The sequence below is a fragment of the Vidua macroura genome, chromosome 6 (assembly GCF_024509145.1).
Source record: "Vidua macroura isolate BioBank_ID:100142 chromosome 6, ASM2450914v1, whole genome shotgun sequence".
In the NCBI taxonomy this organism is placed as follows: domain Eukaryota; kingdom Metazoa; phylum Chordata; class Aves; order Passeriformes; family Viduidae; genus Vidua; species Vidua macroura.
Genome location: NC_071576.1, coordinates 23,479,643 through 23,506,599, shown reverse-complemented (window position 1 = coordinate 23,506,599; position 26,957 = coordinate 23,479,643). Strand labels below are relative to the sequence as shown.

General features: G+C 44.3%; 1 protein-coding gene and 1 long non-coding RNA gene across 3 annotated transcripts in view; one reads left to right on the top strand and one right to left on the bottom strand.

Annotated features, from left to right (window-relative positions):
* The window catches only part of LIN52 (lin-52 DREAM MuvB core complex component), a 78,947-nt gene that overhangs the window by 48,673 nt on the left and 3,317 nt on the right, over nucleotides 1-26,957 (top strand). The window lies entirely within an intron of this gene.
* LOC128808818 (uncharacterized) lies at nucleotides 1,614-26,175 on the bottom strand. 2 transcript variants are annotated; one of them, XR_008437542.1, is made up of 3 exons: nucleotides 26,110-26,175; nucleotides 4,524-4,637; nucleotides 1,614-2,878 (listed from the first exon to the last, which is right to left on the bottom strand). It is a non-coding gene; the product is annotated as an uncharacterized LOC128808818 (long non-coding RNA). The 2 variants fall into 2 exon arrangements; XR_008437541.1 differs by lacking the exon at nucleotides 26,110-26,175 and adding an exon at nucleotides 6,657-6,779.

The following is a 26,957-nucleotide window of genomic DNA, read 5'->3' as shown; positions in this document are numbered from 1 at the left end:
GCATCATTATCCTTTATTTGTGGGTCTCCAGCCAATTTTTCATTCCATCTAGTGGTGTAGCCAAACCCATTTGCATTAATTTTGAGTAGGATTTATGTATCAAATCTTTACTAAAATCCAAATGTATCAAATCCATTGTGTTCCCATCAGCCACTAATTTTGCAATTCTATTTTAAAAAGCAATCAGGTTTCACCAGCACAATTTGTTCTTTAGAAATCCCTAGTACAAATGCTTGTTTTCTTATCTCTGGGTGGTTAGTAATTTTTTCATCATTTAAAAAAATTCCGTTATTTTACTAGCTATAGATATTCCTAGGAACTCCAAATTTACTTCTTTTTTGTTTTGTTTTAATGATCAATAGCACAATTCCTTTTCCCCAGGCAGCTTCCTAGTTTTTATAACAAAATTATTGTCCATGACAGAAAAGTAACATTTCCTTGCAGCCAAGTGGATAGATGTCTCTTTTGTCCTGAAAAGTTAAGTGTACAGGCAGGGTGTTATATAACTGATGAGCCAAATGTGCTGTCAGTGAAACAAATGTGTGGAAATCACTGACTTCTTAAGTGAATCCAGTCAGGATTTTTGCCTGGTAATATCCATTCTGGTCAATTGTTATTGCCTACTGAAGAAGTATCAGGAGGGCATTTGTACATGATTTTATTATGATGTTCATAAAAGTCTTAAACTAAGATGAAATAAAAATAGCATCCAAATAAGCTACATCCATATTTGTATACATACGTAAGCTATAAGTATTATTGAGGGAAGCTAACAAAAAGAACAACATATTATCAGAACAGTAAATTAATTTTGTCTCAGCACTGGATTGAAGACTGGTCATCAAAATAATGCCTAAATAGTCAGCCCCTATAAATTCTGGGAAGCTGTCCTACCACACTAGTTATAAATCCCAGCTTGGAGCTATACCAAATAAACAGTCTGTACTTTCAAGAGCTGAGTATCTGATGTTTTTTCATGTCTAGCACTTACACAAATTCAAAATACCTTTAGCTGGGAGAAGGTATGGATAGATGCTCAGAATCAGCTGTCCCTGTACTCTTTCCTCAGAGTCACTTCTCCAGATCTGCAGGAGATACTGTCAGTGCCTTAGTCAGAAGTCAGGGGCAAACCTTTTGCTGCTTGTGCCTGACTTGTGCTGTTGGAGGGCAGTTCATCCAATACCCCCATGCCAGTCCCACATTTGCCAAAGTGCCCTCGTCACTCTGGAGTTTTGGTCCTTACTTGGAGGTACAGAGAGATGGATTCTAGGAAGGAGGAACTCAGTTGGTCTCTTACTCTTTTCAAGGTGACCAACAGCTCTGGGGCACTCCAGGAGACTAATACTCCCAGTGACTTGCTGATCTGAAGAGAAAGGTTTCCTTCTCTTTCATCCTTGTCTTCATCACACATCACTTGTCTTTCATCACACTGCCTTGCAGCATCTTCAAACAAATTGGATATAAGATCTCCCTTGTGACTCTTCAGTTTAATTCAAACAAGTTTGCAACAGATCAGCACTGCTGTGCATGAACATAGTGTCATGTAAGCTAAATGTTCAAAAATATTCTTTATTTTCTACAGCATGGAAAGTGATGGTTTTTGGTTCTCTCACCTCAAAATGTTATAATGCAGGACATGTAAGGTGGTTTGTTTTTATTTGGGTCGGTCAAATATCTTGAAAAATTCCAACATTTAATGGAAAATTTAATATAAAATCCCTACAGAAATAATGGGAACAATACTAGCACAAAGGTCAGGCATTCAACATTTATTCATCAGCAAAATAAAATTACATTTGGGCTAATGATAAATTTCACAATTTCTATTCCTTCTGCTAACCTAAAATGAGATAAATGTTCTTATTTTTCTTGCAAACAAGATAATTACAATAACCCTCTTACTCCTGAGCAAGGCAGTTGATCAGGCATCTTTTCTGAAACCCAGATACTGATAGAGAATAGTTACTTAACAGGTCTTTAAGATGAAAGATGTTTGAAATTATATAAAAAGTCTATGCACCTGTGTACATTCTTCTGCTAACTGGCTTCTCAGGCACATGAAGTATGTGGATCAGAAATTTGTGCATCATGTGCTGCATTTGGGTAGGAACTATAGAACTTTGATCCTGAGGTCTCATTTAAGCTTAAAATACAAGCTGGTTTTCAGGTGATTGACAGCTATGTCACTTACATAGGCAGCACCAGAGAAATAACTTTCTTTGAACTTCAGGACTGGAGGTAGACCTGCTTGGTGTAAACATGGGCTATGGATATTTCTTAGTTTCTGAAGCTGCTTAGCAAGATCTTGACTTAAAACTCAGCCTTCTAACTGCTTTGGGAGAGTTGTCATCCAGCCTTGCAGAGTAGGTGCCAATATACAGATGCACAAACACATATACATAGTAGTTATGACATGGATTTTAAAGCAACATTTCATCAAGCTTCTGTTGTTGGCATCATAATTTTGAGCTACTTCACAGAGGCTCTGTGTATGTGGAAAAAACATGGTTTCTGGAGCCAGACTCAATAGAAAGAGCTTATTTTTGGTGGCCACTCCCTCCATATGTTACAGAAGAAATTCTTAGGTATGAAAAAAAGCTGTAAATATTTCAGAAAAATCAGCACTAAGAAGCTCTCCCTCCAGCCATTCCTACTCCTCAGATTCAGAGCAGCCCTCTCAGGCTGTTGTGTAATCTCATGCTGCAGAAGTACCCAAATTAAATGGAGACATTGGAGAATCAGCAGGTCACTCTTTCAGAAGTCACTGGTTACAGATGGTGGTGTGGACAGGTTCAGACACAGCTTCTGCAGTTACGAGGTAGGCCTTTGTGGCTGCATATGTGGTGCAGGGGTGTTAGTGCTGAACAACTGCTTGTATCTGCCAGATCACAGAAGAACAGAAGTAGTCAAGAAAACCTAAGTGTTTTACATCTAAAGCTCTTCCTCCCTGAAATGGCCTGAGCTATGTCCAAAGAGGAAAGCAACAGAAAGGTTATCATAGAAGGAACAAGCTGTCGCCACCTGAGCACAGTTCTCATCCAATGACTGCTTCAGCATGTTGTGCTGGCCCAGGTGTCAGCAACGACATCCTTGCTACTGCTCAGGTAATCATCTTTCTAAAAGACTCCAACCTGCTGAAAGTCCAGATTGCTTTCCAAAATGGTAGTCTTTGCCTCCCTTGGACAAACAATTTGCTGAGATGTCCTCCTCTTTTTTGGATTCCCAAGAACAAGACAATTCCAAAGCCAAAACTTCTGAGATTAAAAGTAAATTAAATTCAAATGGTTTACCCTGTCATTGATCACAGCAATAGTTTCCATTCTGCTAACTTACTTAGAAAGCTTATGTCTAGTTTGTGTAGGGATTACTTGCACTTTTACTACTGTAAAACAAACTACTGGTATTACACACATTGCCAAATTTTTTTTTCTCCAGCATCCACAGACTTAGTACAGAAAGGAGTTTGCCTAAATTTAATTGAATTCTGGATGTCCAAGTGACCAAGCTTGTTATATACAATAACCAGTCTCCCTGGCTGAAATCACATCAGCCTAAGTCACAACATACTGTTATAGGATGGATTTCTCTGAGGAAACACTCTCAAATAAATGATCCTATGCTATACTCATTCTTACATCAGTATGACAATCCTAGTGAGGCTACTTACCACTTCCTCAAAGCTCATATCTGTTGCTGCTTACCCAGAGCTTTAGAATTGTGTAAAATTTGCTGCTACTAGAACGAACCCCCTAAGACTGGACTCAACAATTTCCATACAGACAGAAGGAGCTCCTGGCTGAGTTACAGTAGAATCATGAACATTGGAAAAGACCTCTAAGATTGAATCCAATCATTAGGGTAATTCTGACAGGTCTACCACCATATCCCCAAGCACCACATCTACATGCTTTTGGAACACTTCCAGGGATGGTGAGTGGGACTTGTGGCTTCCAGACATTTCTTGGCAATTCAGGCAAACATTCAGTATCAAAAAGGAAGTTTTCTTAAAGCTTAGACCTCAGAAGAGTCATGGACCCTATGAAACATTCCTTCTTCTGGAAGGAACTCAGCATGACAGTGTGGCATTTGGTGGGCAAGGCTTTCTACAGCAAGAGAGAGCTCTAAAGGTTCAGTGAGTTAAAACATGCATAATGCACTTTTCCTATCTGGATCTACCTCAGACGTCCCATTAAACGGGGGCAACCACTTAATCTACCTCGTCCTAGCACTCCATCTGTAAGCTGGTAACATTATACCAGCTCACAGAAAATGTATATGGTTAAATGTATCCTTGTTTATGAGATTCTTTCATCACTGTTCATGAAATCTGTGTCAACAGAGAGAAGAGGAAGAAATTCATAAGGAGGTAACCCAGTGCTATGCGTAATGCTTAATATTATTGCACCAACGTATAGTCTTTGTATTTACACTACAAGGCAACAGCCTTGTAATAGTCAAGATGAGAAACGGCCAAGGTTTAGCCAATTTCAACAATGGATTTAGAGAGAAAAAGAGGAACCTACCTGTCTGGGCCCCTCCAAATAACTCCTCTCCCAGGTTCTAAATGATAAATGCCACTATAAAAGTTGTTGGGGTGATCTCCTCTCAAATGCAACTTAAATTATGGACACCTTCTCCTGAAAGAGACAGGCACAGGAAAGGTTCTAAGCAAGTGAGCAAGATTTATTTGTCACATGGGTCCATTTGGCCTGTGTACCATGAATCATCACCCAGTCTGGGTGTGTTTAGGGTAGAAAGAAGGAACAACAAATGGGAGAAGGGTATTAAATAATAATTGCCATAGAGACCAGTCAGCTTTACCCAACACCATGAAATTTAAACAAGAGAGCTTGAAAATGAAACATCAGTACATTTCAAAGGGATAAAGGGCAGTGTACAAGTTAGCTGTGGAATGTAACAACAGAATATCAAAACAAGTTGTTTAGTCAGGTTTGTAAAAGCCACTGTCAGCAATATGCAAATGAGACACCTATATTTTTCATCCTCTCTGATCACACCAAGAATGTGAAGATGGCATAGCACTTGCAGAGGAGCCAGAGGCAGAAATAAAACTAAAACAAGGTAGAGGAATTATGCCAATGTGTGAAGGCAAGTGTCTGAGAAGGCTTCAGTTGCAATGCAGCTTCCTCTGGCTGAAGAGCCCCAGTGGTCAGGTCAAACTGTGATTTATGATGATTTTTTAGATTTTCCACCAGACTTCCATATGCTCACAGAAGAGTTGTCCGCAATTTTGCCAGGAGATCCCATTCCTTCTATTTCTGTTATCCAAGCCTTCATTGCCCATAGCAATGCAAAATACCTGGTATGAATGAAGCCTGTGTCTGCCCAGACAGTCCAGCTATTACTGTACCCCTGTGGTCATTCTGCTCACCAGCATGGCTTGCTTCTCATTCCTCCTCTCAGCCACTTTCTGTATTGGCTTACCACTGAATTCTGATCCAAGCTTACTAACTAGGCATTACATCCATCATGTCTGGGGCAAGACTTCCTGAAGATGAGATGGAGTCTAAAGGTGGTGAGCCCTCCCACAGCAACAAGAAGTCATCACAAACCTTTGTGACTTTTCAAGTATATTTCTCCAGCCACATTCTCTCTGACATAATTAGACAGTAGCCTTTTAAAAAGGCATCCTCTGCCCCGCTCCTCAGCATTGCCAGGAACATCCCAGATCTGTGAGCTGCCAGTCCCCCAGGAGAGGAGTAGCCATAAGGCCAGACCTCTGGGAGTCATCTTCAGGTAACCAGCCTTGTGCTTGTCGAAAATGGTGAAGATGGTTTTATGGTCAAGGCCCAGGGTGTAGGGCTCAAAAAGCTGGATCCAGCTTAGATTTTCAAAGTAACCTTGGCTATGTCATTTAGCCTCTCTCTATGCAGGGATTCTGCCAGTTCTAGAAAAGTGAGATAAGGATACATTTGTAAATCCAGAGGACATGCCTGAATTCTCCACTGAGGGAGATCAATAGGATGTTAGGTAAATAGCTCTCTTGCTGTCCTGTGATTTGCATGCAATAAAGAGCAACTGAGAAAAGTTGTACTGAAAAAAGATACCCATTTTTTAATCAGTAGTTGTATGATGCAAACATGAAGTGACTAATGATGTCTTGCAGTACAGCGAGCACAAGTACTTGCAGCCTGCCAACAGCTGCTGTGGACTCCAGTTGAAGTGACAAACCTGTGACATCCCTCCATCAAGCCGGACACCCTGCTGGGGCCATGGGCATGGTGCTGGCCCAGCCTACAGGGAGCTGCAGCCTTGGAAGCCTTCATCCCATGTACATCTCTCTCCCCTTCTGCCTGCATGCTTGGCTTCCTGTCCTCGAGCCCCCAGGCCATCACTAACCTCCAAACTCCTCTCCTTCTGCTTTATCCCCACAGGGTGCCCTCCTGCCCTGCAGCATCCCTCCTGCCGCGTGCCCTCTGGGGGTGTTTGTCCTCCCGACGCTCTGTGGCCATGGCCCCCAGCATCCCATCTCCCACAGGGCAGCCTCACTTGTCCCCACCCTGGGCCGCCCAGGTGAGTGGGCAGCAAGCGGGCACCAGAGGGGGGCTGCACATCACCTGACCCCCTCCAGCTGATTCCCTCAGACAGGACGTCAAGTTAATGAGCCCTCAGGCCTGTAATTAGCTGTCAATTACCTCAAATTAATCAACTCCTCGCCTAATTAAGCATAATCGGCAGGTGGGCAGAAAACGGGCCATTGTGCGGGAGCCATGAGAAAAGCATGGCTGGCAAACTTGTTTAGGATCAGCGGCGCATTCCCGGACGCCGAGCCACCGACACCCGGGCGCCCGCCCCGCTCGCGGGCGCCCCGGCCCCCGGGGCCCCGGCCCCGGCCTGCCGTGATGGGGCAGCGCGGACGGGGCCCCGCCGGGCCGAGGGGCAGCGGCGCTCCCGCCCTGCCGGTGCGGGGCGGCCCGGGGCTGCCTGGGGGCCCGGGCCTGCAAAGAGCCGTGGCCTGGGCTTAGGGTGGGAGGGCGTTTCTTCTTGCGAAATACCCGCACCACCAAGCCTTAATGCACCATCTCGCCCTCCGCATTTTCTCTCCGCGGCTTGCCGTGCTTTCTGCGCTCGTACCCTTCTCGTGTCTCTCTGAGAAAGGGACTGAAACACACGCCCCGTTCCCTGACTCGGGCCCTCCTCAGTTCTGAGCGCACCAACTTAAAGGCGTGGAGATACATCTGGGTGGAAAACAGGGTTTCAACAGGCACTACTTACTACCTATAAAAATGAGTCATACTGAATTACTTTTTGTGTGGAATTAACACAATCCAAGAAAGTCCCCATCCGTCCTCTAGAGCTCTGTTTGGCGAAGGGGAGGCATTCCCCGCCGAGGCCAGAGAAGGAGCAGGGCTCCTGCCAACTTTTGGATGTCACTGGAGCGCAGTTTGCGTCCTGCGCTCCACCGTGCCGGGGGCCGGATCCTGCACCCTGCCCACTAAATCCCAGTGAGCACCCGCTTTGTCTGGAGGCAAACAAAGCACGATAGCCTTCAGAGCTGCAGTGAGGAAGAGCTGGGGAAAATGCAATTTCATTGTAAAAGTATTTTGGTCAATATTCAAGTGAATGGTTTTGATTATGCCTAGAAAGTATTTTTTTTTGTTTGGTTTTTGTTTTTTTTTTTTTTGTTTGTTTGTTTGTTTGTTTGTTTTTTGGGTTTTTTTTTTAATTGTTTGTGTGTGTGGGTTTTTTTTCTTTCTTTTTTTCTTTTTTATGTAGCCAGATTATCACCCAACGTGCTGGATTTACACTGCATTAGCGATTGTCAAGATTAGAGCAGAATCCCCAGATAACAAACAGGAACACAAGACGTCAATTTATGACATAATAGCAATAGTAATGCAACAATAATCATAGTAGAAAGAAGGATGCAGTGGAGGGCAAGTTGAATATCTCAGCTCTGAAGAGAGAAGCTCCCTGCATGGGAGTGGCTTTGATTAAAAATCCCCATTATGTTCACAAGTATAATCTTATACTTCTTTTTACTGACAGAGAGGAAAAACAACAGCCCAGCACAGGTCAGGCAAAGTTGGTGCATGAAACTACCACCAATTATAGGGACAAGTTAGGCAATGCAACCCTCCCCCTGGACCCTGCTAAGTGTCTGTGCAGGTCACAAAAGCTTCCTGGACCTCCCTAAAGAAGGTGTACATAAAACTTAGCATTCCTGTGCCTGCAGCTATTTGGAACACAAGCCCCAAGAAGAGAGGCTGCAGGCAGCCTCTGCCCTGCAAAAGGTGTCATCAGCTGGTGTGAGAGAGGCTGCAGAATTGCAGAATTGCCGTGCTGGGGAACAAGTGGGGAACGAGTGGGATCCTGGCAGCTGGCCTGACCCCGAGGGATTAGAGACTCCCCCACCTTCCCAGCTCACATGGTGGCACACGCTGCAGCCGGGCCCAAGAAGCCCCTTTTTTTTTAACTGCCTGCCTTGTTCTCAGTCAAACACTTATTACTGCAGCAGGAGGCTTGGGCAGGGACCCCTCTGCACACAGAATGCAAGAGCCACGAGACGCTGGGGGACTCAGTGTCCCCTCTGTCCCCTTATCAAAGCCATGTTTTCCAGAACTTCTCCTGCACCTGCCATCTCAGAGGATCACTAGATCCTTCTGGGGGAAAACCTCTTTTATTTGGGAATCAGGAACTCCAATATCCTCACTTCCCTCATTGATGAGTGTTGTTTTTCCAGAGCCCTTTCTCCATCAAGTGTCTTCTTTGGCTGAAGCACTGATTCCCCTCATTGGGGTCCATCAGCACATTCACAAGGACCAGGCTGGAAGGGATGCACTGCATGATGGTGTCAGGGATGGTGACATGAGCTGCAGGCAAACAGCACTCTCCAGCAGTTCCCTGCTTATTTGCCAGCATGCTGCACACTGGTTTCACCTGCTTATTCCCATTTAGAGCTGGAGCACTGAAATTACTTACATCAAGGCTGACTATCCATTTCTACTATTAGCAGCCTTCTTAATCAATCATAACTCTTTTGGTTGGGGAGTGTGAAGTTCTTCAGATCTGATCCCTATCCAGGGAAGCAGTGGTTGCTTTGACTGAGCTGTGTTTGAGCAAAAATGGCCCAGGGATTTATGACTTTAAGTGCCTAAGCCACAGCATCCTTATCCCATTATAAACCAAAATTCTATCTTCATGGAAATGAAAGAAAAAAACCCAAAATAACAGAGAAACAGACAGTAGAAATCTGTTAGGACTAAAATGATGAAGCAACTTTCAATGATCCATTGAAAATCCATTGCAATAAGGGCTGAATTGTCACAGGTAAAGAAATGGTGCTGAGAGAGGCAGTGTTACTGCTGCTGGGGTGCTGCTGTTGCTGCCTGGAAACCTCCTTGCTGAAGGGACTGCATGGTGAGTGAGTCTGCAAGGCACTGTACAGCTGAATGCTGCCCCACAGGGAAGCCAGGGGCTTGACTGGGACTGCACACGGTCACCTCTTATGGGAGCACACCTGGAGCCCAGCTGCTGGCTGCAGAGCTACCTCTTGGAGAGGAAAAGGAGGGGTACAGGGGCAGGGTCAGAACTGATCAGAGGAGTCCGGCAGCTATTCAAGTTCAAGTTGGAAAAAGATATCTGTCCCTATCTCTGACACTGTTTGAACTTGACTGGCCACTCAGCTGTATCAGACTATACTGTCCTGCAGGTAGTGCCCCAGCTGGGAAAATGCTCTTCTCTCCCTTGGCACTGTCATAACAAACACCAAAAAAAGCTGGGTAAGCAGTGAAGCTGTGCCATTTTCTGAGTTTGAAAAAGCAAAAGCTATAACTATTTCATTAATTATTTTGGCCAATGAGTTGGAAACAACAGCAGGGAATTCACAATCACTCGCCTGTCATTCTGTCTGTACACAATACTGTTTGCAAGGATCATGGTCACCATCTCATTTACTTTGTGCAATGCCGTAACATTGAGGCTGGCCATGTTTTGGTTTGGTCATTCCTTATTGCTCTGCCTTGGCAAGCAGCAGGAGTAGTTTGAGGGGAAGGCACTGCAGCTCTAAACAGTTGTTTCTACAAAAGCCATGAGCTTCTCTGGACTTAACAGCTAAGTGGAGCAAGATGGAGAGTGAGGTCTTCCTGACCAATCCCTCTGTGCAGCTCTACTCCATGATTATAAAAGACTCAGGTTAGAAGGTACTTGCAGCATGCATAAGTGTTTTAAACATTATGATTCTCCTACATGTGTTCATTGCAACACAATCTGCAGTCAGAGATCTCTAGTGTTGCAGTCTTTTCCTGGCCATGCATGAAACTAACTTCAGTAACAGCTGGGTAACCACTGAAAAGAGCAGCCACTCCCCAAGGCCAAGAGTTTTGGGCTAACCTCGAGCAGGCTGCCTCTCCTCAGCTCCTGCTTGCCCCAGGCCCCATGGAAAAGTACATAGCAGCCTGTCAACATCGGGATTTAAGAAAAGCATGAAGGAAAAGTCACAAATTTCAGAATTGTTCAGCGTCGCACCTGGTGAACAGCCTCATCCTGGCACTGAGGGTATGCGCACACGAACACGTGCAAGTCTGCTTAACAAGGTGCAAGCATGCTATGTACCTGGGCAGGAATGCCAGGGTCTAGGAGCAGCTATGCTCAAGCCAGGAGCCTTGAGGGTGACCAAGACAAGAGGCTGGGTGTGGAGATGCTCCAGCACAGCTCCATGCTGTCAGGCACGAGTCAGCTGCCAGGCAGAGCAAGCCACATCTGTCCCCGCTTGTCTGTGTAGACACACACTGAATAACAGTGGCTGCTTCCCAGAGCGAGTTTCTAGGCTTCATTATATTTTTACTTGTCTTGCAAGGGACAGAGCAAGCGCTCTGACAAATGAAGAGAAAGGGCTGCTTGCTTTGCAGAAGATTTATGTGACAGTCTCTCTCTCTCAGCCTAAGAAATCCTGTGTGCTGTTCCTCACAGTTGTCATCTCTAGACAGCTGTAGACAGGGTGCAGTGCACTTGGGGAGCCAGCAGATGAGCACACTGTCATTGCCCCTGTGCTCCAACCAGCAGCGTTCACCAGCTGAGTCTGGGTGCTACTGAAAGACATACTGTGCTGGTTTGTTCCCCGTGTTGCTCCAGTGACCTGAGCTAGCCTTCATAACCCAGGTGCATTCAGGAGACCCTTGCATGTCATCAGGAGACCCTTTGCATCACTGTCAATGCCTGTGAGCATAGCTGTGCACAATCCCTGCCTGTGTCAGTCCCTCACCCACTGTGGATGCCGAAAAAGCTGCAAGTTCTGCTGGTAGGCTCATGATGCTGGATGGGGACACCACTGCTAAGGGGGCAGAGGGCACAGATGGCCCCAGGCCAGGGGCTGTGCACATGAAGGCAGAAGTGGGTCCAGGACGTGCTGCCCAGTGTGCTGAGGCTGTGGTGAGCAGCAAGCAGGGACCATATGGAAGGTGCAGCCAAACGAGGCCGTTGAAGCAAAGGCTGCAAATGAGTTTAGCAGACAGATATTTTCAGGAGGGGGAGGCAGAGGGAGTGGAGGAGAGCAGGAGAAAGGGAGAGCTCAACATCACAACCAAGAGGGGCCTGCCAGGGCCACACAGGCCTGGTGGACAGTGCTCCATTTTCCCTCACCACACACCTTTTCCAGTGCCTTAACTTTAAGATCCCTCAAAGGAAAGAGGGGACCAAGGTGTTGTGGCCCCTTCTTTGTTTTTAATTACTTCCCATTTTAATCTTGATTTGCATGTCGATCTCTCAGAACTGGGCCAGGGACTCTACAAAGCCCTCGTCAGCAACTCCCCCAATAATAAACAGGAAAAGGCTTAAGGGGCAAATCACTTGCATGTTAATGAGACTGTTTGCTGGAGTCAAGAGAGAAAACAGCAAACAAACAAATGGACTGAATTCCAGCGGCAGCTGTTTGCTCCTTAATCTCGGCTTGTCAGAGCTGCCCTTTGATGGGACACAATCTACACAAACGATTGTGCTAAATCTTCTAATCTACGTCCTCATTATTACATCCCTTCTTACGCATGTAAATCAGGGACAAACTCATTTTAATATTTAGATAGATTATGGAAGGGAAGGGGAGGGGATTGGAGGGGAAAGGAGCTGCTGGTGGTGTCTGCTCCTGCCGGTTAGGAGGGGTGTTAATAAGGAGCACAGGGAGGGGAACTGCATAGAGCCCAGGGCAGCAGCAGGAGGAGGAGCACCTGTTGTCAAGGCAAAATGGGGAGTATAAAAGGGCAAGGACACCGACACTGGGACTCTGGAGAAGACTTGGGCATGGGGCAACATTGGCAAGGTGATGTGACAGGGCACTGAGGAGGACCTCACCCTGGTTTTCCCCAAGCCCTCTACCCATGCACTCAGGCCCTGGCTTTGTTGAAGTGGGATGCTGGGGGAAGGTTTGGTGTTGTACATGGGGGCTTAGTGGTGGCATAGTGAGAGGTGACGAGGCCCCACTGTGGGGGCACACCAGGGCTGTGGCATCATCCCTGGGTACCTTGCAGTGCAGGGCCTCCTTGCAGCACAGCACTGATGTCTCCCACCCATCTTCAACCTGCCCTCACTGTTAAGTGAGCTGAGGATCAGATCAACCACCAGGCTGGAGAAGCAGGCTAACACCTCTCTGCAGAATTCAATGTGAAGCCTCACTGCCTCCACATAAATGATTAGATAATTAGAGCTATGGTTATGATATTTAATAATACTCAAAATAATTGCTGTTACAACTAGTACAACTGTGGGAAAAAGAGCTCTCCTGCATTTCCCTGCCTCTGGCATCTCCTAATCCAATTGTCAACCTACAACCTGCCCCTTAACCTTCTTCTTCAACTGCAGCAAACTCATGATACACGAGCCTTATTTCTCTGAGACACTTATTCTCCTCTGCTCCAGGAGGGGCTGACATATCATAAAATAGGAAAAAAAAAAACAAAAAAAAACAAAAAAAAACCCCAACATGTTTAGTTCACAAATTTACCATTGACCTCACACCTGTGAAGGAAGGGTGCAGAAGATAAGCAATAGCTTGGTGTACAAAAGGTGAATGCAGAAGAACAGCAGAGGCAAGCTGGAATATAATCAAAAAGGCCAAGCATAAAATAAGTTTGTAAGTAGCAGGATAATCAAAGGGAACAAGAAATCGTTCTGTAAATTCATTAGTAGCAGGAAGAAGACTAAGCAAAATATTGGATCTCTGTTCAACAGGGAGTGAAAATTATTGACAGAGGATAATATTAGAGAAACTAATAACAGTGATAAAGAAGTAAAATCTTGGCATAGAGTAAGAAAAGCGTATGGGAGAGATAATGTTATTGAGTCAGATGCACTCAAATTTATTTGGTATAATGAGCTTCATTGAAGGTCCTTAGAAATTTGGCTACAGCAGACTCAGAGTCAGTAGTGGCTGTCTTCCAGAACCTGTTGAGGTGTAATGGAGTACAGGAAAATCCTAGGCATTGCTCTTACAGAAGTGAAGGAAAGGGCGATGGGTAATTATAGACCAATCAGCTTAATTCCCTTTCCCATTAAAATTCTGGAATAAATTACCTAGTTATTGCTAAATATCAAAGGCTAAAATGAGACAATTGTTTTCAGTGTGAATTTGTCAAGGATCAGTCCCTTTCAGTCAATCTAATTTCTTGTTGTAGCAAGGCAACAGGTCTTGTAGATAAAGAAGGAACAAAAGAGGTTGAGTATCTTCCATAAGCTGTTTAGGCTCCATTTCAAAAGCTATCCTTATGAATAAACTAGGGAAATATAAAATAGCAGAAACTCACATTAGATAGATGAAAAATTAGTTGAAAAACTGTGCTCAGTGAATAGACCTCAGTGGTTTACTATCAAAATAAAGGATGTCTTGAGAATAGCTTCATGAAGATCTGTTCTGAGTCTGGTTCTTCTCACTGGATGAATATGAAACATGGATAACAAAAGAGGGAGTGGGCACATCAGGAAGACACACACCTGGAAGGCACTTTAAGTACACTGAAGGACAGACTTAGCATTCAAAATCATCTTGGCAATTTCGGAAAGTGGTTGAAAAAATGTAGATGCAAATCAGTAAGAAACCATGCAAATAATCTCAGTGATGCAGAAAGAATGAAATGCATGAACAGGGGTTGGAAAACAACTTGTTATGCAGCAATTCTTCCAAAAAAGCAGTAGAGGTTAGAAGGGATTGCAAGCACTGTCAAAAATAGTATAATGTTGCAAATAAATCAAACCTCCTACTGTAAAGAATGGATAAGACTACAACTGTCAAGACCTCTGGAAATTACCTTTCCTTGTATTCAGCATTGGTGAGACTTTAGTTGGTTTTGGAGCACAGTTTTGGAATTGCCTTTCTAGGTGGACTCATTGGAGAGTGCCTAACGGAGGGCAAATAAGAATGATCACAGATATGACATGCATCCTGCAAAGAAAAACCTGAAAGAAGTGGTGCTGTGTAACTTGAAGAGGGAAGACAGAGAGAGGATAAAAGAAAATCCCCAGGCATGAAAGCTGTATAGGAAGAAGGAAAAAAGCTGCCCTCTGTGCCCATGGCACAGGAAATTGTAGCAGGAAAGGTCTGTGTTAGACACTAGGAGCAAAATTAAGAAAAATGAGCAGGGGGAGTGAAACAGACTGCAAGAGAGATGCTGGAAGAGATTACTTAGATGCTCGTCCCTCTGTCAGGAATGAGATGGGTATAACTGGTCATGGCACAGGGCAGAAGGAACAAAGAGACAGCTTCTCTGGGTTCCCATTAGTCTTAGTTTTCTTAGCAATCCATCTCCGTATTTGACATCCACCATCTAACCCTCAGCAGTGTTTGAGATGCAAGTACATAGATAGTGATGAGGCATGAGGAAGTGACACTGGTTCACTGAACACATCACTGCTCTCTTTACCCATGCCCCACTGTATTCTTACTAACCAGGAATGACAACAGGATGGAGACCTAAAAAATGATGGAAACCCAAGAGCTGACTGAACTCTGGAGATGGACAAAGTACTGGCCCTTACCATCTTCTGGAGTGTGGCTAAAGGAAGAGGGCAGGGGTGTGCCACCCAGATCACTGCCACGTGAGCCCATAATTGATTGAGCACTGCTGTGAGAGTTAAAAGAGTGGTGTGAGCATCTGCTTCCTTGTCACCACCCGATAACCAATGTGACTGCTGGTACTGCTCCTCCCTACTAGGAAAACGAAATCAAGTGATGCTTTGAAGACTTAAAATAAACTGTCTATATACCTTAATAGAAATATCTATTTCTGCAGCATTTCCTTTGGGAAATCTAGCGAGGTTGTAAATATATGAGGTTGGCAGGAGTATCCACCACAAGTAACAGAATTTCAAGTAAAGGCTGGAAAATTTTCCTTTACCCTTTCTCTCTATTCCCAGCTATTTTCAGTCTGTATGATTGTTGTTCATCACCTTCTTTCCTTGCCACCATGCATTCTTAATAATAGAATAGAAATAAAGGACCATTTAGGTTGGAAAAGACCTTTAATATCATTGAGTCCAACCATTTACCCAGCACTGAACCATGCCCCTAAACCCCACATCTACGTGTCTTATAAATACTTCCAGGGCTATACTCAACCACTTTCCTAGGCAGCCTGTTCCAGTACTTGGCAACCCCTTCTATGAAGAAATTTTTTCTAATATTCAATCTAAACCTCCCCTGGCACACAACTTGGGACCATTTCCCCTTGTCCTATTCCTTGTTACTTGGTAGAAGAGACTGAACATCACCTGGCTACAACCTCCTTTCAGGTAGTTGTAGAGAAATAAGTTCCCTCCTGAGCCCCTTTTGCCCTAGGCTAAACAACCCCAGTTCCCTTAGGTGCTCCTCACAGGACTTGTACTCCAGATCCCTCGCCAGCTCTGTTGCCCTTCTCTGGACACACTCCAGCACCTCAATGTCCTTCTTGTAGTGAGGGGCCCAGAACTGAATACGAGATCTAAGGTGTGACCTCACCAGTGCCAAGAATGGGGGACAATCACTGCTCTGGTCCTGCTGGACACACTATTTCTGCCACAAGCCAGGATGCTTGTATCCTTGTGATACACTTGATACTCCACTCCACCCTGAGCAGCACAAACCTTTTCATTTGATGAGGGACAGACCATGAGAGGATAATGGTCCCTTGGCCAGATGGGCCTTGGACTTATATCCACTATATCTGGGATTAAAGGTGGACACATTCTCAGGATCCATCTTTGAGTCAATACAAGCAGCTCACTGTTGTGTTCTAGATGTTGTGCTGATTCTCAGGTTGCATTGTCTGCCAAGCCAGGATACTAGCTCTGGTCTTCAAAGCTCTCTCAGAGTCAATTATGTCTGAGTCTGCATTTTCATCACAGCCCACCTGCTCATTTGGGAAAACGCAGTGGCCTAAGTCCATGATGAAGTGAGGGAAACTGGAGATGAAATGGAGATAAATGTCAATGAGGTTTGGCTACTGAATAAGTTAGCAAAGGAAATACACTACCCCAGACTGGATAAGTTTAAGACATGCAGCAGTGCTCCCTTTCTTATGGAGCTTTTCCACCCTAACAGAAAAGAGGGGTTAGTATTATAAAATATTATTAAAACAAACAAGCAAATGCAATAGTCTCTTCTTAACAGATTATATAACCAATTGCCAACCTATTTTAATAGTCATAAGGAAAACTGGTTTGAAACCTTAAGACATGTAGCAGCCCCCAATATGCTTAAGGGAAGGCATCATCAGAAAAGACACAGAGCATGCAGAAGATTGCAGGAAAACACATCAAAGAGGTTGGGATGGGACATGGTGCATTACGTAGGAGTTTCCTGCCTTCACTGGGATTTATATGAGCCAAGAAGGCAGGATGCAAGGAGTCAGCAGCATCACACAGCTCCTGTGTCTTGCAGCAGTGGCAACTACCAGTAAGAGGGCAAATGTGTGAGAGTGAAAACATTTAATCTATTAAATGTTCCCCGTGACAGGGCTCCCACAGTCCTACTCTGGGGAAATGGCTACAGTTTAACATCATCCATTCCCTCTCAATGCTCACCTTTATCCTGTGCACAGGTAACCTGTGATCTGCTTTTCACTTAGTCACCAGTACTCCTCTTCCTGGTGCTAGCCCAAATCTTAAGTCTTTCTCATCAGATTCTGTACCTTTCTGGTAGCTGAGCAATTCCTATTCCTCTCTCTTCAGTTATCACTTTAGTCAGACACATCTCTACATGGCTCACAGACCAAAACCACAAGTTCCCAGGCATTTTCTTTCCTCTTTTCTACACTCTGTTCCATTTATCAGTATTTCCTTAAAAAACTAAATTGCAAAACTGCACAGAAAATTTGAGTTTTAATATTGGAGAAATACAACATTAATAGGCTGCTCCATAATGTCATGTTTCTGAATGTGGAGTTGTCTCAATCCTTTTTAGAGGTTTGTCATATTGCAAATGTACATTGCAATCATACCAAACTATTACGCCCAGGTGTTTTTACTGTCCTACTGTCTGTCTCTGAGGCACATTTTTTTGGCTCTGGGATTTTTCCCTTTAAACAGTTTGCTGAATTGACTCCCATCTATGTTCTCCATGCTGCAGCACTCTGGTTTTCTTCTGCTCATGGGCGTAAATTCTCCCAACTCAGTATCCTGCAAATGGCATTAATATACACCTTGGTCAGCTTTCTTCATTGGTTTTGAAGACTTCAAGAAGGGCTGATTTAAACCCTCCTTGCTGAGAACTTTTGTCCCAGCCTTATGGTTGTAGTCAGTCATATGGCTGCATTCTTGTTATCACTGATAACTCCTATCTGAAAAATTCACAATAATTCTCTCAGTGGCAATTTCACATTTTGCTAATTAGAGCCTCAAGAACTGACCTGAAAATGGAATTTTTTAATCAACAAAAAAATCCCTGCAGAGCTGAACAAAGCCCCGTGCATTTCTGACACTGGGCAAGAAGGTCACTTGAACCAGTGTAATTTCATTTGCATTGTATTCTTAGCAATTTGACCTGAATTTATTTTGACATACAAATCTTGTGAGTTTCACACACTGAAAGCATCTTTGGTGTTCCCTTCCTCCAACAGTTCCATAATACTAAGACAATTCAGTATGCACAAAATTCCTCCAGTTATGATAGAGTGATGGAAATTTGATTTTTGCTATAGCAATTGAGTTTAGCATTCTTTCCCCCTTTGGAAGAAAAATTTGTCTATCATGCTTCTTTCTTCAGCACCTAGGTCTGTGGCATCCAAATGTTGTAGAAAAGTAATATAACCACAGCTCAGAACAAGAACTTCATTTTGATCTTCCCTTGTTGAGGCAGAGGAATATGCAGTTGTGCTGTTCCACTACTGCAAAAGCAGAAAAATACCTCTCCTCCCTTATAGTGGGATTCATCTTGCTTAACTTTAGATGCCCACACCTGGGCTAGTCCTGGGCCATTTCTCTAGTCAGCATCTATCCCATCAATAAAGTCAATGGAGATGCAATTCCCCTAATCCAGTTTATTTTACCTGTATCAAGGTAAAATAAACCATGTCCTAGGCTCTACTGAACCTATTGATCAGAGTCCTCTGGCTATAATGGGAGTATGCCCAAAGTAGACTCCCTACCCTGCAGGTATTCATGCTGGATCTGATGTATCTCACTGCCACATTGTGCTCTCTCTTTGGACAGTATTTGACTCCATTTCTGCATTTGTTCATTCTGACAGTGCCCATATAGATGACAATAAGCCAGAATCTTGGGGCTGTTCTTTCATATTGCTGCTACCACAACACTTTAGTCCAGTTTCTGTGTGGTACTTGGTTACTGCCTTTGATTGTGGAACTCTCTTTGAAGTCTTCCTACAAAAGTTTTTTCCTGATTCCAAAATTCAGAGTTCAGGACAAGCAATGAAAGATTAGACCATGTCTATCAAAGAGCAGGGAGGCATTTTTGAGGAGTAAGAAATAGCCTCCAGGGTTGCAGTCAGGCCTGCACAAGGTACTGGGCTTGGCAGCTAGCTGGTGTTCTGAGTTGGAGTAGCTCCTTCACTGCTGCCTCCACCCTGTGGTCAGGTCAGTGCAGCTTAGAGCTATCACCCTGTAAATCATTAAGAGATCTGGGTTAGAAACAACCTCTCCCTGGGAGGCAAAGGGTACCTCCAGGTGCTGACTTGGCCACTGTTTTCAGCCATCGGAGAAATGATGTTCAGTACAGGTTGGTCCCGCAGGTAAAGTGAGACAGGTCAGGCTTGATGGCCTCTTGTATGTATGTTAATATCCAACACATAATACCCAAATATTCCTAGCATCCTCTCTCACACCTGAGTCCTCCCAGGCAGCAAGGGCAGCTTTTGGAGAGTCCTCATTAGGTCACCGGCCTTGGGAGCTGAACTCTCCCCTCCCCCACTTTGGTACACAACTGTTCCTCATTTACATAAATTATCTCTATTCAATTATCTGTCCAGATGTCCGAATTGTGCCACCAATGATCTGTGAATGAATTAAAAATGGAATATAATTTAATAATAACTGATTAGAAGGAGATTAGTTGTTATATAAAAAGCAAAAACCAAGAGATAGCTAGTTGCCCTTAATCCGAGCCAATCCACAGTAATTATAGAAATACAGTCTCGCTTGCTCTCCTTCCCATTTCTCTTCTTCTCCCCCCACATTTTCTCTCTTTCTCCTTTTCCCTTTTCCCTCTGTCCTTTCTTTCCTCTCTGTCTCCCCCCTCTTTCTTTTTTGTTTCTTGGTCTCCATCCCTCTTGTGCCTTCTCTCCACTTTCTCCTCCTGATTATAACTACCTACGTCAACAGAGTCAAAGCCCCTCCGGCTGCTGAAACACCCGTGTAGCTGGGAATGTCCTGGCAGATCCAACCACAAATAGCTTTCAGCTGCATTAACATCCTGTCTTTCAAGCCATGTTAATGACGGTGTCTTCATACTCTCACTTTTCTGTTAAACATTTCTGGAATCATCGCTTTTTCCCTCAGTTCATAAGGCAGGCTCTTTAAAGGTTTCCTTCTTGTTGTCTTTTGGAGTCATGCAGAGCAATTTCTACGCTGTCCTGCATGTTTTAAAATCATAAGTACCACAGAGGCTCTGCTCCTCCTCTTGCACAAGGAAGAACCCAGCAGCAAGTCCCTGAGCCCCCGTGGTGTCTCTTCAGAAAAAGAGCACCCAGACTTTTGCAGGAAACTTGCCATGGATTTTTTTTTCAGTGATATTTTCTCCTCTCCCAATCATACAGCCAAAATACCCCAGAGCCAGGCTGAGATAGTGTCACACAGTGTTGGAGGCAGAAAAAAATGGAGAGAAAAATACAGCACCTTGTTATCTGAATGCTCCATGGGGATCCCCCAACCTGTCTAACAGAGCTCCCTCCCTCCCTCCCTCCCTCCTAGCTGCCACCCACCTATGTCAGCTGGGATTTCCAGTGCAAACCTCCACCACTCACTGTGATTTGCAATGGCATGAAGCTGAATAACTAAAACCTATTATTAGTTTATTTTATTCTTCCTGTAAATTAGAACAAGGAAAAAAATAATTTGCTGATGTTAGTGGACAATTTATTTCAGGTAATTTCATAACACGATTTGGAAACTATCAGCCAGTAATAGCCTAAGTCAAATTTCCCCACTAGTTCAACATGGGGCTTGTCAGACATGGACAGTGATGATTAGGGATATTGCTTATAGACACACTCTTACAAGAAAAATGAAGATGAAACAGGTAAATTCACTGTCACAGACTCACCTCCCTGTACTAAGATACCAGATATTTAAAACCTCCAATGTCTTGGCTTGCTATGTGAATTCAGTCTTTCTGAGTTAAAAGCTCTGCTCTCTCTTCATACATCACCCTTAAGAGCAGTGCTCACAGCAGCACTTTTTGCCTCTTCTAAGCACTAAGCCATCTGCAGCTGGTTGGCTCTACCAAGGTGGAGCGGAAATCAGAGACTGAAGGTCTAAGGCCCAGAGTGCAAACCTGCATGATGTAATACTGCACTGATCATTCTGACGCGCTCACTGATGACACTGTGATGGTAGTTGGTAGTTATCTTACCCTCTAATGCACCTTCTATTTCTTTAAAATAGAAGGGTATTTGTAGGCATAAAGGATGTAATTCAATCTACATTAGTAGTTAAAGCTTCATCAAGAACCAGCAAATGTTTCCTAAAATAAATTTTGAGAATGTTAGCATCAAAATACCCCAACCATTTCAAAAGCAGTAGACATTAATTACTACAAAATGTGTAAGGTTTTGAATTCAACCCCTTTCATTAGCACAAATGAAAATGTGAAGATTTACTTTGTCATTCCATTAACATGCAGTTTGGGTAAATTCTGGAGTTTTTTTCTGTGGAAACACCACCCTGACCTTCAAAAATATTTATGAAGGTTTATTCTGGTAAGCTAGTTTCTGTAACTGCTGGAAGCACTCAGTATTTCTTCCCTGCTTAGTTGGTAACTCCAGAATGGCCTGCCAGTTACAAAGGAAGATGATCAAGAACTAGTTAAGGTAACATGTCTCATTTACAGGTCACTGCAACTAAAATTCTTCATTAATTGTAATTTTGGTGTTGTTGCAAATGTTACAATGCTACCTTGCATATCACTATATTTGTGCTTTTCACGAAGACGTCTAAGATTCAAGAGAGTACAAGAAAATTTCAACTTTTATTAAAAAGCACTGCTGATGTAAAAGGTTTGACAACACCAATTGGAGCCATGTTACTGCAGAAAAAACTAAAAGAAGTTTAATACATTATTTAAAACCTTCTACAATTTTGAACCTAATATATTTATTTTTTATGGACTTAATTCAAAAACTTTGGACTCCTGGGCTTTTGCAGTGAGCATTTTTATATTTTGATAATCAAAATGTTGTCGCTCTGTGGCTAGAAGATGTGTTCAGCAGACTTTGAAGGATATTATTTACATATGATTTGGCTTTGATAGTCTTATTTTTTTTGAGTAACATTTTACTCACAAGTAGTTCAATTGGCTTCTATGAGTATTATTCAATATGATAATGTGAGGAGAGGTAGAAAATATGTCCCCTAAGTTAATGAAAGACAAGCCATAGTTACTGAAGGTAGATTAATGATTTATGGTTTGAAAAAAGTGTTTTGTTCTGTTTTATATGTCCATCACTAAAGCCCACATGAAAACATTTTGCGTTTTAGTATTTCTGTTGCAGAGATTCAAAGTTAAAGGGATTACTGAAATGTTTCTTTATTATTAATTTTCTCAGGTTTAGATTTATGATAGAGGATGTGTCAACTATAATCACGATCAAACCCTTAACACACGTTACCTTTTTATTCTCCCTCTTTTTGCATTGTTTCTATCAGGGTTTTGGCATTGGTTTTTTACTGTTCATAATCCTCTAGAGCAGCCTTAGTTTGAAGTTGTTTTTCTTGATGATTGTTATGGGGATCCTCAGGAAAAGGATGTGCATTTACAACAAATCTAAGAACAAATTGCAATGTTTAGTTTCATTTTTAGTCCAGGTTTTGTTAGAAGTCTGAAAATAAAGGGCAGTGCCATGGCATGAGCAGAGGGACCAGGAGCACTGCAGTTTAGGCCTCCCCTAACTTCATCAGATGACAGTGGGTTTTAGCACACCAAAGCCAAGGGACTTCTGCAGACCACCCCATGTGCAGGACCTTCTCCAGGTGATGCTCCTGCATGACACCCATGAGGGGCAGTGGCACCACCCTGTGCCATTGGCTTTGCCCAGCCTCATCCCTGGGCAGCAAGCACTGCTCTCTTTCCGAGAACACCTTAGTTCAGTTCCAAGTGCTTCCTTATCCCTTTAACCTATTCCCATCTACCAAACATGCATGGCTCATCTCCCTGAGCTCCACCTCTGCCATGCAAACCAAACTCCTGGCAGCTGGCCGAGAGCCAGCTTTGCCCGTGCTGTACCACACAAAAGCAGCAGCAATGATAGCGGCTTCTCTCATCCCAGTCTGTCAAAATGCTCTTTAACGTCACCTAAGTTCAACTGTAAAGTGTCCGTGGAGTGAGACTGTGGCATTTTCAGGAATCCGTGCTGATCTGAAGGTGGGCTGCTCAGCTCCACACAAGGATGAAGGCAGAGACGTGTTGCTAAACAGAGGCTATTTTGCAACAGAACAGGACAAGTCTTCCAACAAAATGGGGTGCACATTGGAAGATACGCAAGGATGAAAGATTAGAAAGAGGCCCAGGAGTGTTCATAAGCAATGGACCTATCCAAGCAACCTGAAGTTGGGATACACATGAGATATCCCAGCTGCTAATACAGACTCCAAGGAAACAGAGGGAACTCTGGGCTCATTTTGCCTCCTCTGTCCTTTGGTTCACCAAGGGGGAAGCAAAGGGATGGTGGGACTGCAGTGGTTCAAATCAAAGTGGTGTAAGTGACACCTGCTGGCAGATGCCTGGGCAGCCAGAGCACAGCCCTCCTCCTTGCTGTGGGAGCTGGGGTGGCATGGGCTCACTGTGGGTCACACTGAGCCTCCACACAGCCCCAGCTTCATCGAGTCATAGAATACCCTGAGCTGCAAGGGACCAACAAGGATCACCACAGTCCAGCTCCTGGCTTGGGAATGTCATCTGTTTAGATCCAACTAGGATTGCCCAGATAGGGGAACCTTTTGACTCCATCCCTTCACCCTGATTCTCCATTACTGCATTCAATGGTGGCTCCATGGATTTGTTTCAGACATTTCTTGGCTCTAACTGCCCTACAGGTTATTAATTCATTAGGGCACTCTGGGAGGCACTAAAAACTGCTGTTGCTGAAGACTGGGCGCCTCCACTGTAGATGTTTGTGGTGATTTCTTTGGCTTAGCTCTTTTCTGGAGCAAGGACCCATTAGCAGCTGGAAGGTGTTGGAAGTGGGGGCTCGAACCACATCATCTTCCCATCCTGTTTCATCTGCAAGGACACCAGGCTGAGCCTCCTGCGACCGCTGTGCAACACAGAGAGCAGCAACTGAGGCAACTGGAACCCTTGCATCCAGAGAGCAATCTGGATCCAAAAACCACACTGAATGTGGACAGACCCATTAGTCACCAAGTCTGACCTGAGCCAAGACTGCAAGGTTTGTCTGTGCTGGAGCATGTATTTTAGAAGGTCTAAGTGGGAAAGACCATCCCTCAGGTAAACGGTTTTAATGCTGGAATATTAGACATGGCTGTAAATCAGGTTCTCTCATACTGTGGGAAATTCTAGCATTTTAAAGTATTTCTCTCCATGGAGAATTAATGTAATTTTAAAATGCTGGTTTTGCAACTGATTATTTTTTTTAACTAGTCTTACAGGTCATCAGGAACAGCTGATAGCAAACAATACATACTGCAGTATACAGACACTGTGATTGACAATGGAGATAGTGATTCCTAGTTTATATTTTAAAATCATTAAGGTCATCTGAAATTTCATCGCACATGAAATATTTCACACTTTTGGCAGCATGAAGATTCTCTGCTGTGTTATAACAAAAGGATTTTCCATTAATTTAGTATTTACTCAGTACTATGTAGCAAATGTACTTAACAGTTTGAAAATTAAAATGAAAATAGATTTAAATGATTTTTCATGCTATAATGTGATAGTAGTAGAATAACATAAAATTAAAATGCATAAATTAACATCAGAAAATACATTTCAATTTTGTAAAACAAACTGTTTCAAAATATATTGCTTTAGGAATTACTGTAAGCAACTAGCTATTTTTCTGTCAAAAGCCCAAACACTTCCATCCAAAGAAGTTTTTTTTTCAACAAGAAGCCCTTTTAAAAATGTCTTGCCTACTCTACTAATTATCCTCACTGTGAAAAATTGAAGCCTTATATTAATACTTATATTTAATTAAATTAATTATGAATTAGTTAGCTTGACCTTCTAGTGCTAGATCCTGTTATGCCTTTGTTAATAAATTAAAGAACCTTCCATCCTCTGAAAGTGTCTCTCCTAACTCATGGGTTGTTCATGAAGTTCTTATCTGAATAATTTCCAGTTCTTTGGTGTTTTTTATTGAAAATGTAGACACCAGAAGTGGACACAGTATGAGTCTGTTACGGTCTTGAGATGCCAAGACCACCCGCATTCTGCTACGTAACATTTTCTTGCCGATAGATCCAGAAATGGCATAGCTCTGATAGAGCAGATTACACCAAAAATCCATGCTTATCTGTCACATCTCCTCCATCCTCCTCAGAGCCACTGCTTCCCATGACAGCAGCCTGTGACCTTCATTTTCTGTTCTGAGATATATAGTCCTGCATTTGGCTATATTAAAATCACATATTGTTCAAATGAGCAGAGCCTGCCAAGCGATCCAGATTGCTCAGTATAACTGACCTACTCCCATCATTATTTATCACTCCACCAATTTTTATGTCAAGTTGAAATCATTACCTGCATTGATTTCGTATTTTCTTCTGAGTCACCACAAAGATATTGCATGGTATGGACCAAGAACTGATCTCTAAACAACATATCTTCAAAATTTTTCCAGTAGTGGATAATTCCCCAGTGAATTTGTCAGAACCGCTAATTAGTCAGGTTTTAATTCATTTAACACGTTTAATTCCGAACCCACCTCAAGCTAATTTTTTACCAAGAAAGTGACGGGGTGCCAAGTGAAGTGCTGGCCTGGCACCCAAACGCACTGTGACAGCCGCTGCCTCCACACCGCTCTATTTTTCCCTCTCCCGAAAAGTCACACTCCAAATGACGTTCCCCACTGAGCACCCATCCTCGGGGATTACCGGGGCCGTGGATTTGGGCACTCCACACCCGGCCGTGCGAAGCGGCCCCTCGGATCTGGTGCGGCCCCGGCGGGCTCGGCCGGGGCTGCCCCCGCGGGCAGGCGCTCGCCCGGCGCGGCGCTCACCCGGCTGCGCGGGGCGGCCGCGGGGAACCGGGGGTCCCCGTGCCTGCGAGCCCTCCGCGGCCGGCGGCGGAGCTGCCGCCGGTAATTAGCGGCATTAGCGGAAGGAAAGTTGCCGGCTCTGATCTCCCGTCCCGAGGCCACAAGGTCCCCGGGCGTCTCCATCCCTCCCCAGCCCTTCCCTTTCCTTTCCTCACTGCTCTATTGCAGGCCAGGGCGGCCACCCCCTTCTCCCCTTCCCTCCCCGCCAACGGGGGGAGGCTCCCGCTTGTATTTACCAGCAAATGATTAATTGTTGCTCGGCGCTGGCTGCTAATGCTGCTAATCCGGGCGGCTGCGTGTTCGGCCGCTCGCCCGGTGCCAGGCCCCGCGGGCGGAGGGGGCGCAGCGCCGCGGCGGGCGGGGGCCGGGCTGCGCCCCCGCCTGTAATTACTCCCCAGACAAATCTCTGCAAACAGAGGAGCGGGGAAATCTCTGCCCATATTGCAAGGGGCTCGGCCCCCCACCCGCGGAATAATTTTGAGACTCAAATCCCAGCAAAGACCTGCTACAAATTGCTGCAAATTAAGCTGATTTTGCCCCGAATGAGGGATTTTCTGCTGCAGATCAGCCCTTCCCGGAGCTGATGAGGTGGGGATTAGAGAAGGGACTGAAATCAAAGGGACAGGATGGTGCGGGAGGGGGGAGCCCTAGAGGGGAGCCCAGCAGTGAAAGTCCCGGAGCATTAACACTTATTGATTTCTACTTTGCTGACATTTTATTCTATTACCAAGTTTACGATTAGCCTAAACTAGGATCCGTGACAGCCAAGGCAGGGTGTGGAGTCCCGAGGGATGAGGGGCACTCACTTCTTGGGTTTGCACCCCACCAGCCCCGCAAGCATCTGCTCTAAGCAAATGCCACCTTCCGGGGGCTGCCTGGCACTGGAAAGGTTGTGATGTGAACTGAGTTTGCGACCCTGGGCAGACTGCACTGTCTTTTTGCTCACCAAGAGGATGCTGGTGATTTTGAGAAGAGGGAGCTTTCTCCAAATTCTATATTCTTATCAACCCCCAAATCTTTCCTATTACGTGTGATGGGAAGAGTCAGCTCACCCCCTTTTCAACATCCGTCTGTCCATCTCGCC